This window comes from Pongo abelii, chromosome 5 (genome assembly GCF_028885655.2).
Source record: "Pongo abelii isolate AG06213 chromosome 5, NHGRI_mPonAbe1-v2.0_pri, whole genome shotgun sequence".
NCBI lineage: Eukaryota > Metazoa > Chordata > Mammalia > Primates > Hominidae > Pongo > Pongo abelii.
The window spans coordinates 94,434,705-94,448,808 of record NC_071990.2 but is presented as its reverse complement, the minus strand read 5'-3'; the positions used below and the strand labels follow the sequence as shown (position 1 = coordinate 94,448,808).

Sequence of the window (14,104 nt, the reverse complement as noted above, 5' to 3'; positions counted from 1 at the left end):
TGTATATACCATATATATACTTATATATAATATAAGGTGTATATATATGCTTATTAACATCTGCAAATACTTTGTTATTTTATGAGCTCTATTTTACTATTAAAGTGGTAACAATTGCTTTAAAAATGAGAATGCATTAGAATTACCCAGAGAGCTTACAAAAATGAAAATTCCTGGCCACAATCCCCCAAAATTCTGACTCAGGGAATGCACTGTGGGCACAAGCATCTGTATCATTAACAAGCACTCCGGGTGATTCTGAAATAGATCATCAGAAACTTACCTGGTGAGATACACTGAAGCGCTTTTGAGCTTCCTCCCTAGGGAAGCCAGCTGAATCTGGCTTCTGTCTATGAGTAAGTGCACACCATTAGAAGAAAGAAAGTTTCTCCTAAAAATCAGACAGCAACCATTTAAGAGCAGAAAGGGAAAATCTATTCAATCTTGTTCTTATTCTCTAGAACTCAACAGTTAATTTCTTCCACCCTCAATGAAACATTTTGAATATTTTCCTTCCTGACTCCTCAGCATCTCCTTTCACGACCAGGTAGAAATTAGGGTTTCGGTGCATGCCAGGTATTAGAATTTATAGTCATTCTTTTTTAAGCAATTAAAAATCTAGAAAATTACAAATAATAAACATTGTGAACCTGACATTTTAAACTTACAGTTATTTACATTTTGTACTCCTTTTTCTTAAAGAAACATAAATTCCAGTTCAAGTTTAAATTCCTACTGTTCAATACTGCAGGTTCGATTCCCACACCCCATTCCAATCCCCAAGAAACAACCATTATTTGGAATGCAGTGTCATCCTTCTAGTACACTTTTTTAACCTTTATATATGCATATATGCTCATAGCCAGTACATAGCATTTTGAGACTTTTCTTTGTATTTACATAAATAACATTACATGTTTCATTTTGGTATTCGATTTCATTCATCACCATGTTTTTTAATCTATTCATTTGGATAAAGATAAATCTAGTTCAATAAACACACATTTAAGATATCTAGCTTAAAACAACATGCTAAGATAAATCTAGCATAAAACAATACATATTTATTATCTCACCATGTCCATGGGTCAACTTTACAGTCATAGCTAACCTGGCTGTTCAATTTGGGGTGTGACAGGCTGCAATCAAGATGTCTGTTGGGGTTGTGGTCTCATTTGGAGCTTGGGTTTGCTTCCATGCTAACTTAGTTGTTGGCAGAATTCAGTTCCTCGCAGTAGAGTTGAGGCTTACAGTTCCCTTTCATGTGGCCTTCTCCATTGGCAGTCCATAACTTAGCAGCTCGATTCTTCAAAACCGGCGTGAGTGTCCTCATGTGTATATGCAAGTAAGACTAAGTTTTATATACACATGCAGTCTCTATTTGAAGGGTATAGTGGGAATACAAAAATTATGGTGCAAACTGAAACTAGGTGAAGCATCTTAACAACTGATGAAAAATTATAATTTTCCTTATGATTGTTCTGTGAACTTTAAAATTTTTTTGTCAAAACTTTAAAAACTCTTACTCTACATTGAAAAATACAAAAAAAATTAAAAAATGAAATATATTTAAAATTGTAATTTCAAACTCTGGAAACATTAGGAATTGAAGTGCTTTATTTCTTTGTTTAAAAAAATAACTTACCAAGCGTAGATTGAATAGTGCTTGTCTTCCTCTTTTCATCACATTCAAGTGAAATAGCATATTATCTATACCTTGGTAGTTTTGGTATACCAAGTCAATGACTTTGTATAGTCCTTTTAAAGTTTAAGTCAACTTCTAATGTTTTATGTTTTCCAAGTTAAATATTAGATGTCTCCAAGAGTTCCTTTAATGTGAAGTGATTTCCCACTATTACTTCCTCTGAACCTTCCCCCCCACCTTTTTCTAATCACAACCACTTTTCTCATTTATATCAATACATTTGCCTTCACTAAGTTCTTCAGGGTGCATGTCTATATTTTCTCCTTCATGGCCACTTAGAAACTTTATGTCTTTTTTCATGGAAGTTTTAATGGGACTTCCTTCCAAAACTGACTCCTCTCATCAGCATTAAATATTTCACAATCATTACATAAACCTTAATCAATCCTTGGGATATGGGTGCAAATTTCACAGCTGCATCCTTATTGGTTCCAGCTGCTTCACCAGATAGACAAAAATTAATCAATTTATGCAACTTCTGACACAATTAAACCAGCCTTTATTGGCAGTAAATTTACTTCTTCAGCCTCAGTAATTAGCTTTTTTTTTCAATGAGGCAATAAACTTCAAACCTTTATCTTGAATACTAGACAAACTGATTGGGATTGTTTTCATTGTAATATTCAACCCAAAGGTGAAATAAGTGCTCAATTCCTTACACAATTTTAACAGATGATGTTGAAATAATTTTGTCTTGTTTTTTAATATTCATTGTACTTTTTCAATATCATTGAAAAAAAAGTAGCTTCATACAAATATTGGTCTTGTCCAATGTTTGCCTTGTCATCTCGATATTCAAATCTAATCTAATCCAATTTCACTCCCAGTATTTTCACTTGTCATTTATTTGCTGTACTTTCATCTTTGTTAGTCAAATCCCTCTATCAATTGTCCATTCCTGTAAAATAGTATGTTGCTTATCACAGGACAACAAGGAGACAACACAACTATAGGCTTTTCTGTCTGTGCACGAAATGACTGGATTGTGTAATGTAATGAACACTTACCAACAGACTTTGACAGAAGTGACATGATACGTCACTGATCATACATGCGTCTGTTATTTACATAGTGATATATAGTCCGAAAAGGTAGCAAAGTTTGTATATTTGCAATTACAGTTAAGATACTGTGGTAACTGAATTTGGATCATGTAGTTGGGGACTGGTATTATTTACCTAAACTATGGTAACTGAAATTTTTGCATAAGAAAACTTTGCAAATCAAGGAATGACTATATATCATAACCTAATCATAAGAATGACGTTCTATCATCTTGACCATATTCCATTGGTTTTACAAAAGTCACAGGTACCACTCACACTCAAAAGGAGGGGATTATAGAGAACACAACACCAGAGAGTGAAGACCACAGGGGCTATCTTAGAATTCTGCCTACCGTAAGCATTCGTAATTTTATTAGATTCTGTCTAAATCTATAGCATTTGCACTCCTACCTGGAGTATATAAGGAATCTGCCTTTCCACAATTTTACTGGCACTTGCTTATTATCCGTATTTATTTTTTGCCAATTTAGTAGTTGAAAATCACTATCTTAGTTTAAAATTTCATGTTTAAAACGTTCATTGAAATCTAGCATTTTATACACACTTAAAAATTAACTTCCTTCTAAAAAAGTTACATATACCCATGGCTTGTTTTGTAACTGTCGATATTTTTCATTTTTATTCCTAGGAGAATATTGTTTCTATATTCTATATTCTGGACAGCCAATCTTAGCATGCTGTATACGCTGAAGATACATTCTCTTAGCCTGATGCTTATCTTTAATTTAATCATGTCTTTTATTTTATAAAGAATTTTTACTTGACTGTATCAGTGTTTCCCTTAATGCTTTTTAAAAATACTCCTTGCAGTCAACTAAATGTTTATTTCCCCCAGAAAAATCATATGTTGAAATACTAACAGCCAATGTGATGCTATTCAGAGGTTTAGCTTTTGGGAGATAATTAGGTCATGAAGATGGAGCCTTCATTTATGGGAATAGTGCCCTTATCAAAGGGATGCTGAGATCTTTCTCACTCTCTTTCCACCATATGAGGATACAGGAGATACAGCAGTACAGCAGTACTGCATATGAGGATACAGGACACAGCAGTCTGTGACCTGGAAAAGGGTCCTCCCCAAAACCTGACCATGTTGGCTCCCAGACTTCCAGCCTCCAGAGCTGTGAGAAATACATTTCTATTGCTTATAAGCCACCCAGTGTATGGTAGTTTGATAGAGCAGCTTGAATGAATTAAAATATTCCCTAAGCTCTAAACCAAATCTGTTAATATTTTTTCTTCACATAAAAGAACCAAAATATAGACTTAACAATTCATTGTTAAATCATAACAATTATAAATGTATTGCTATAACTAGTTTAGATTCTAAATATCCAAAGTTAAATTTTAACATCAAAAGCAGCTGTGAAATTAGGAAGCATTAAAATGTGTCATTCTTTGCTATATCAACTCAATTCTCCAAAAAAAAACAGTATGTTTTGACAACAATCCCTTAAAATAGGACATAGGTAGAAAATACCAAAGACAATTTCAGATTTGGCTCAAAAAGAACATGCCTGAGATAGGCCCACTTTAGCAATAGCTTGGAAAATTTACACCCAAGGTTAAATGAGAAGTGCTACTATTCATTTAAAAATTTCAGATACATCAGAATAGCAACATTGTTATAAAATTGCCTACCCTACAAGCCCAAAGTGTCACTCTGAAGTTTGGCTTAAACAGCTTTTCTGGAATATGAAGTCTATTGTTCTTTTCTTTTTTTTTTTTTTTTCCAAGTAGGTTAATACAAAAGCACTTCAGTTAATGGGAAAGTCAAAGATTGAGTCTTTTCATCAAAATGTGAAATAGAAATGCTACAAAATTAAACAAAGTGATCTGTTTATTTGCACAGAGACAAATTAAAAATGCATCTTAAAAAACAGCTTTTTCTTGTAGCTGGCTTTCATCTGAACTAATCTAACACACATGCACACACACACTATATACACATATATATGCACCCATTAAAATATAATTAGAAATGACTTTTAAAAACGGTTTCCTAAGTGCCCATTATATAATTTTCAACAACCCCTTAATGTTATTAAGTTTTTCTTAAAACTGTCATTACGCTAACTGGGTTGTGATTCTTTTTCATTTTTACTAAATTGTTCTGAAAAAAATCTCCTGTTTTTAAAATAAGCTTAACTTGTCTAAAACAAATTTTCCTATGAAAGATATGCATACATTTGAGAATCTATTTCTGTTATCTATGTACTCCATATCAACATGCAAAGAGAACCGTGTAATTCAGCAAGAACCTCCAAAAATTTCTTTTTTGACAAATTCAAAGTCTAGATATCTGATAATATAACTCAAAGCTGCAGAGTTCTGTAGTCCAGCCTTCTGCCTTGTGAATTGCAGTTTATTCCCTGTAGGCAATACATCAACCTCTGAAAACCTGAATGAAAATTCAAAAAGAAAAAAAAATCTTCACCCATATAGGCTTCTACATCAATCTTCAAAGGTTTCAATGTATTTTAAAATTTCAGCCTCTGAAATTATCTGCTGAATTTACTATCTTTTTAATTCTTTGTTATAAAAATGTTCAGTATAGAGTTTTCTATTTTCTCTTCTTAAATTATCCTTATGTCTTAATAACTAAACTTTAATAACTAGCACTTATTTTTGAAATCTCTTTAGATGGTAAAAAGTGTAGGTATAAGATCTCTCTTCTATGGTGTAGTCTTGCTGAACCACCGAGAGCCATAAATGTCTGTGGCATGAAGAATTACCATAGAATTATAGACATAGACAAGCTTATTGTGCTCCCCCTTCCAAATCCATTCCCCATTCTTCTCTATGCTGCTTTCTACCCCCAGGGGTACCAATCTAAAGGGACTGAACAAAAGGGTTTTACTGCCTTAAGACTTCCAATTGGGTTGAGCCAATGGAAACCCTAGCAGGAGGTCTAAAGGAAAGAAAATTGGATTCAGAGTATTTGTTTCCATGGCTCCCTTATGACACTTGCCCAGAAGTCACTGCACCTGGCAAGGTGCCAACTCGTACTCATTTTCCAGGTTCCTGAAACTGTTCTCCCTGTTTCAGGCTGAGGGATAGTGATAGCTTGGCAGTTACTATCTCTATCTTTCTCCACAGTACTTTGCGGTTCCCATACTCTCACACTTTTGAAGTAAATTGTGTTTTTGTCAATGAACTTGTCTCAAATTATTCTTCTTTGAGTGTGTCATACTTTTTTGGACTCCAATACATTTGCCATTACTTGAATCACTAATTCTGTAGACCAATATTAAATATTTAACATGGATACACCCACTTTTTTTCTAATTCATTTAGTGGACATTAACAGCATGACAACTGTCTCATACCATTTGTGACATTTTTTTACTGTCTAAAAGAAACCTTGAGAGAATCAGATTGTGTATACCCTAACCAGTCACATGAACTGAGCGTGGTCATAATTCTTTCATGTGTATTGTAGAGTGTGAAAATATGGAGTATGTGTTGGTGCTGAAGTACTAGGGACCAGAGGAAATATTTGAGTTGTGTCCAAAAGGAGCCACATGGATGGTCTACCATATAAAAGAGCAATAGATATTCCATGAGGAGAGAAAAGATGGCTCTGAGACAAGAGAGATTTGCAGGATATTACAGGGCCCCTACTGGTGTAAAGTGTTCATGAGAGCTCTTTGAAGAAACAGGTGGCCTGAGAGGTGTAAATCACTGGATGAGAGATCTCTGTGAAGTATGGATACACTGCTGGAAAAATATCAGCAAGGACTGCCTGGGATCTCATTGCTCTGAAAAAACAGGTAAAGGAAAATTGGTATCAAGTGCCTTCTACAAGGAATAAGATCTACCAGATTGGATATGGTGGTGCAGACTTGGGAAGCAGGAAGTGATTCTATGTTAGGCCATTCTCGTGTTGCCTTAAAGAAATACCTGAGACTGGCTAATTTATAAAGAAAAGAGGATAAATAATCTCACAGTTCTGCAGATAGTACAGGAAGTGTGGTTCCAGCATCTGCTTCTAGTGAAGGCTTTAGGGAGCTTACAATCACGGCAGAAACCAAAACCAGAGCAGACACATCGTGTGGTGAGAGTGGGAGCAAGAGAGAGGCAGAGAAGGTGCCACACACTTAAACAATCAGATCTCACATGAACTCAGAGAAAAAAAAAAATGCACTTATCATCAAGGGGATAGTGCTAAACCATTCTTGTGGGATCTGCCTCCATGATCTAATCATCTCCCATCAAGTCCCCTCCAGCATTGGGGATTACATTTCAACAGGAGATTTGGATTAGACAAACATCCAAACTGTATCAGATGCCCACTCTTGAAGTTCAGTCCTCCACAGGCAAGGATCCGGGGTAGGGCAGGATAAGCAGATGGTCTCCCAACATTTTCCTGTGAACCTCATAACAGACTCCAATCTTGTCCTAAATGCACTTTTTGGGTAGTGAGTTTGATTGCAAGGGATCAGTGTTATCTACTGGTACCACTCTCAGATATCCTAAAGTAAAGAACAGATTTAGGATTAAACCAAAATGAATTAAGACTTTATGAGATGAAAGAAAAAATGCTGGCTTTTCACACCTGTGTTAAAGAAGAAGCCCTTGTGGCAAATTGCTTTTGAGAAAAGCATCTCAGTAAATCCTCTTGCTTTCTGAAGTTACTGAAGACAGAGACTCTGGAGTGAGGAGAAGCAAACACACATCCCTCATACAGTTTGTCAAACATATGGAGAAGATCCAGCTAGAAACAAAGCCCATCTCCCAGTCTCCATCCTTTGTGAATTCTGTTTCTGTTATATGAATCACTGCAGAGCTGACTGACATAGACGGGATCAGATATAGCCTGGCTGCTTCCAGGGCAAAGTGCCTGCAAGGAACAGGGAACATGAACATCCTCCAGGTAGAAATCAGGAGGAAAACTCTCCCAAATAGGACCTCACAGATGAGTTTGAGCAACCTTCAAGGAAATGGGTGTTGGATTAGGAGAAAAACCTTTGAGTCTTTAGTTGGTGGAGGGCTAGATACTGCTAGTAAATATCATGTGAATGTTCTTACTGACTTTTTAAAGAAGGAGCATGGCCAGGCATGCTGGCTTATGCCTGTAATCCCAGCATTTTGGGAGGCTGAGGTGGGAGAGTCACTTGAGCCCAGGAGTTCAAGACTAGCCTGGACAACACAGGAAGACTCTGTCTCTATAAAAAATAATTTAAAAAACCAGAAACATATTGTTATGCATCCCTTCATTGAACAGATATTAATATATTACATAAGTGAGCCAAGCACTGGTCTAGGCACCAAGGGTTTGGCACTATGCAATACAGACAAAGAAGAAAAAAATAGAAGAAAAATCCTTGCCTTTATCAAACCTACTTTCTAATCAGGAGAGAGAGACAACAAACAAGATCAATGAGTTAGGAACATAGTAGATCTGAGTGGTGATAAGTGCTAAAGAGCAAATGAGTTAGGAACACGGTAGATTTGAGTGGTGATAAGTGCTAAAGAGCAGATCAAACTGAGACTGGGTCTAAGAACATGTGAAGGCAAAAACTGTGGCAACAACTGCAAGAATAGGGTGCCAAGCATAGGGAAGATCAAGTGTGAAGGCCCAGAAGAGCAGTTTTATGTTCCAGAAACAGCACAGAGGTCAGCACTGCTGCTGGGGAATGAATCAGATGGACAATAGCAGGAGAAGAGGTCAGAAAGCAAAGAGGACCTAGATCTTGGGAGACCTCTGGGAGACTTTGGCTTGTATGTAGAGTGAGACAGAAAAGTTGGAGACTGAGGGCAAGGAAGTGACATGACCTGACATTAGTTTGACCACCATTCTGGCTGCTGTGTTAAAAAATGACTGAAAAAGAGCAAGCTCTGAGCAGGAGACCACTTAAGATCCACTGAAATAGCACAGCCAGAAACCGCTGGGGCTTGGACAAGGTGCCAGAAAGGGAGGTGGTGAAGGCCAGTCAAATTCTGGCTGTGTTTTAGCTGTAGAGACAGCAGGATGTGATGGCCAAACTGCTGGTACATTTCTTCCTGTGCCAGAAGGGGTCTCTTTCACAATGTTCCACCTACATCAAAGCAGCTAATGTACATTGGCTGAGGGCAGCAAATGTTCTCTGGTTAGGGATTAGGAACTTAACATGAAAAGAAACAGTATTTCAACAGGGTAGAATTCTCTCAAGTGAAGGATTTGGTTTTAACAGATTTATATTTCCATAACATGTTAAGGGATACACAAGAACAACAGCAATAACAAACACATCTTTCAAGAGAGATAGGGGCTGCTAATTGCAAGGCTTTAGATTTTCTGAGTGTGTCGTGCTAGTTGAGAGTTAAGGCTAAAAAGATAAGAATATCGGGCAAATTTTTCCAGTGATGTGGTCGTTTTATCCATAGCACTCAAAGGCAGAATGCCAAGGATCTGCAGATCTACAGGGCCTTCTAAAAATATGTCAGGCCTGAAAAAATCATCAGCTCCAAAACACGAAAACTGCAAAGTCAAAATTAATAAATATTTAATTAAATTTTAATTAAATGCCTACAAATGCATAACCTATGTCAACTTCATTAATTGCTAAAATTTGAATTCATAAAAAATGTCATGATGCATGAGAACAATTTTAGGTTATATTTTCTCACTTTGCAACAATCCATAAGTTATGATTAATGCAGTACAATCAGAGCCAAATGTAATTTTATTGTAAGTCACTTCTAGCAAAATAATTTCAAAAGCAATATTATACCAATCCTTTAAAATTGTTTACTGCAAAAAGTCATTTGATGTGTTATTTGGGTGTTATATCTGAGAAAGGGGAGACAAAGTGTCTTACTGAAGTCAGAGGGAATCTTCAGGGGCAATGGAGACATGACCCAGAGAGACTTTGTTTAATGTCTTCATTCCCCATGAAGTCTTCAGTAAGAAGTCTAATATCTTGTGGAGTTAAAACCCACCAAAATGCTGATCCTGTTTCAAGGTAGGATTGGAACAAGATCAGAGTCTGTCTAGGTAGGGAAAATTAAGTCTGGGTAGCTTTGAATTATATTAAATATTGACTCTGACCATGCTTTAAATTAAACAAGCTAAAAACAATAAATGTAGAGATGACTGTTTTGGAAAAATATAAACTGAAGTTTTGGTTTTCGTTTGCAAAATGTTTGGATTCATTATGTTCAAGAATGTTTGTGCTATGTTTATAATTTGTAGATTGTCTGACAGAAAAAAATAAAGCTTACTGCTTTAAAAATGAACACAAACTCTTAGAAAAAGGAATGTTACAAATTAGTTACCCAGAAAATTTTTTCTGGCCCTAACAAAGGAAAAGCTACAAACCACAGCGGCATGTACCACTTCCATAACAAGGCCAGGATGGAATATACTGACAGGAGTATTTCCACAGTTAACAAGAGGGAAAAAAAGAAGTAAAAATAGCTTTTAAAAAAACTTTCAGCAATAAATTGTCATCTTATTAAAACGTAAGTTGCTGGGATACTGTATGTATTAAATCATTGCAATAATGGGAAGATTTGCACCAAGATTTGCAGCCATTATGAGGCCATGACTAGAAAAGTTGCCATTATTCAAGTTTGATCACTTGAAATGCCAAACTTTTAACACCTCCCTTTCCTATTTTCCAACTGAAAATGAACCTCCCTCCTAATCTAAAGAAAATATAGGAAATGTAGTGAGGATATGTCTTTTTATTATTATTATACTTTAAGTTCTAGGATACATGTGCAGAATGCGCAGGTTTATTACATAGGTAAACACGTGACATTGTGTCTTGCTGCACCCATCAACCTGTTATCTACATTAGGTATTTCTCCTAATGTTATCCCTCCCCTAGTCCCCCAACTCCCGACAGGTCCTGGTGAGTGATGTTCCCCTCCCTATGTCCATGTGTTCTCATTGTTCAACTCCCACTTATGAGTGAGAACATGCTGTGTTTGGTTTTCTGTTCCTGTGTTAGTTTGCCGAGAATGATGGTCCCCAGCTTCATCCATGTCCCTGCAAAGGACACAAATTCATTTTTTATGGCTGCATAGTATTTCATGGTATATATGTGCCACATTTTCTTTATGCAGTCTATCACTGATGGATATTTGGGTTGGTTCCAAGTCTTTGATATTGTGAACAGTGCCGCAATAAACATATGTGTGCATGTGTCTTTATAGTAGAATGATTTATAATCATTTGGGTATATACCCAGTAATGGGATTTCTGGGTCAAATGGTATTTCTAGTTCTAGATCCTTGAGGAATCACCACACTGTCTTCCACAATGGTTGAAATAATTTACACTCCCACCAACAGTGTAAAACCGTTCCTATTTCTCCACATCCTCTCCAGCATCTGTTGTTTCCTGACTTTTTAGTGATCACCATTCTAACTGGCATGAGATGGTATCTCACTGTGGTTTTGATTTGCATTTCTCTAATGACCCAGTGATGATGAGCTTTTTTCAATATGTTGTTGGCTGTGTAAATGTCTTCTTTTCAGACGTGCCTGTTCATATCCTTTGCTCATTTTTCCATGGGGTTGGTTTTTTTCTTGTAAATTTGTTTAAGTTCCTTGCAGATTTTGGAGATTAGCCCTTTGTCAGATGGATAGATAGCAAAAATTTTCTCCCATTCTGTAGGTTGCCTGTTCACTCTGATGGTAGTTTCTTTTGCTGTGCAGAAGCTCTTTAGTTTAATTAGATCCCATTTGTCAATTTTGGCTTTTGTTGCCATTGCTTTTGGTGTTTTAGACATGAAGTCCTTGCCCATTCCTGTGTCCTGAATAGTATTGCCTAGGTTTTCTTCTAGGTTTTTTATGATTTTAGGTCTTACATTTAAATCTTTAGTCCATCTTGAGTTATTTCAGGCCAATATCCCTGATGAACATCGATGCGAAAATCCTCAAAAAGATACTGGCAAACCGAGGATGTATCTTTATATTTTTTATTTGTTGTCCTATTTTTAGTTCCTATTCACTACAAATTTTTTTTTTTTTTTCACTTTCTATGGGAGGTGGGAAATGGGTTTTTACAAAGTTTTCAAACATCTTTTTTTTAAAAAATAATTTCAGGGTATAGTGGTCTAAAAGACATCTTATTCCTAGACAAAATGCAAGGCTCTAAAAGCTCATTAAAATTACTAGGTGGTGAGAATAAGGGAGCATTCAAGGGCTCTAGCCTCACCTGGGATTCCAACAGGTTTGTGTTTGAATACCTCTGCTCCTTACTAACTAGCCTTCTCACTAACTTCTGTAAGACATAATTCCTTATTTGGTAACTCATAGGGTTTTTGTAATAATTCTATTATAGGATATATGTAAAACTTTATCAAATGTATGAGATCAGAAAGCTACACTGAACCACATTATGTCCAGTTCACTAATGTATCTTCGAGAGGAAATTATATGAGATAAAGTTTAAAATCTTTTATATTTATATTTAAAATATTTACCATAAAATTTTTCATTATGAAGTTATTTAATCTATCCAGAATAAACTTTCTAACCAACAAACACAGCACACTCTGATGCTTTAGAGTAGGTGTTAAAGGTCTCAGAGTACCTTAACCTTTAGATGGGATGTGATGGCATGTGATGGCCCATTAGTTATCTCCTCATTATCAACACCTACTCTCTCCCGAGGCCTACTGTGTATCTGTCCTGTGCTGGGCCTCATCAGCGGTGCCTGCTATTCCCTGACTGTGATCTGTTGCTCTGGGGTATTCCATTTCACTCTTTACTAGGATTGGTTGTATTCAAAGAAACTAAATCTAATGTGTTGATCCTAGATCTTATTACTGAACAAATGTCAGCCCTACCACCCTACTCATCTAGTTACAGCATCTTTCAGTTATGCAAATTAGATATTCCTTATTCACTAATGCTGGTAACCTGTGAGCCCCCACTGGGAGTTAGAGTCGCAATCCACAGATTAAATGAGTTAGTAATCTTGAGTACTTTCACCTGTGCTCAGCACAGTGTTAACATCATATCAACACCGGCTTTTAAGAGCCAAAGAAATAAAAATCATCAATTGGTTTACCACATGGGTGGAGGCGCAGAATTCATTTTGGCTTGAAAAGCAAGGATTTGACTCAAGTCTTAGGCAGATGGAGCACAAAATTATTTTCTTCTTTAATGCATGTTACAGGCCATTAATAAGGCTTAGAATTCCCATTTGCGCACAGATACGAGTAACCGCAGCAAATTGAGAGAGTAACCCCAGAATTGTGTGGGATGATAAATTGTTTCTGTTCCCTTGTATCTTCCAACCTACACTTAGAATTAAGCACACAAGAACATTTGAGAGAATTTACCCCATTACTTTTATGTATTTGGTTAAGGAATTAGTGCATGTTCGGTATTTTATGTTCCTTAAAGTTTTAAAGGAATTTAACCCATAAGAATAAATTAAAATGTCTAACTCAGTACTGGACTTAGGCTTATATTAAAGTTTAAATGTTATCATTTATCTATAGGATTGGAACATTAATAGCCTTTAGGATTCAATATATCTATAAGTTTAATCTATTGAAAGTTATTTAAATACTCAAGATTTTGTTTAAATCAAACAAGAAAAATATTTTAAAAGGAAATCAAATATGTTATCTATATAAATGCCATTTTTAATGTTTGTAGATGTTTAATTAAATTGAAAAATGAGATAAAATTTTATTCAAAAGTCTCCTAAAAGTGATTATTACAATGTGCTAGACTAATAAACAGAATAAAAAATTTTGTAGAAACTCCATTTTTTATTTTACAACTACAATGAGTGGAATACTAATTTTTAAAAACACCCACAATGTCTTTTGTTATTATTATCATAATTATCACTATCATTGTGTTTATTGGTCTGCTAGAACTGCTGTAATGAAGTACCATATACTGGGTGGTTTAATCAACAGAAATTTACTGTCTCAACATTTTGGAAGCTAGATATCCAAGATGAAGGTATCGTCAGTTGTAGTTCTTTAAGGTCTGTGGGGGAAAATCTGTTTCATACCTCTCTTATAGTTTCTGGTGGTTTGCTGGAAATCTTTAGCATTCTTTGGCTTGTACAATAATCACCCTCATCTCTGCCTTCATCTTTACGTAGCATTCACCCTGTATGAAAGTCTCTCTCTACAATTTCTCCTTTTATAAGGATACCAATCACATTGATTTAGAGCCCATCTAATGTCCTCATTTGTCCTCAGGTAGCTCAACATAACTGTCTTGCAAAACACAATTCAACCCATAACACTGCCTATCACAGGTTTTCAACATTTCTTTCAAACATGTTTAAATTATTCTCTTAATTTGTGTTTTTCTTATATAATATACCAGGTTTTTTGTTTTGTTTTGTTTTGTTTTTTAAGACAGA

The 14,104-nt window shown here is 35.7% G+C and overlaps 1 long non-coding RNA gene across 2 annotated transcripts in view; it reads right to left on the bottom strand.

Annotated features, from left to right (window-relative positions):
• Positions 1-13,243, bottom strand: part of LOC129054385 (uncharacterized) — an 83,213-nt gene extending 69,970 nt beyond the window's left edge. For both annotated transcript variants that reach the window (XR_008519067.2, XR_008519086.2), the window contains exon 1: positions 284-13,243. This is a non-coding gene — a long non-coding RNA (uncharacterized LOC129054385). The remainder of the gene's footprint in view (positions 1-283) is intronic.
• Between the last annotated feature and the right edge of the window lie 861 nt (positions 13,244-14,104).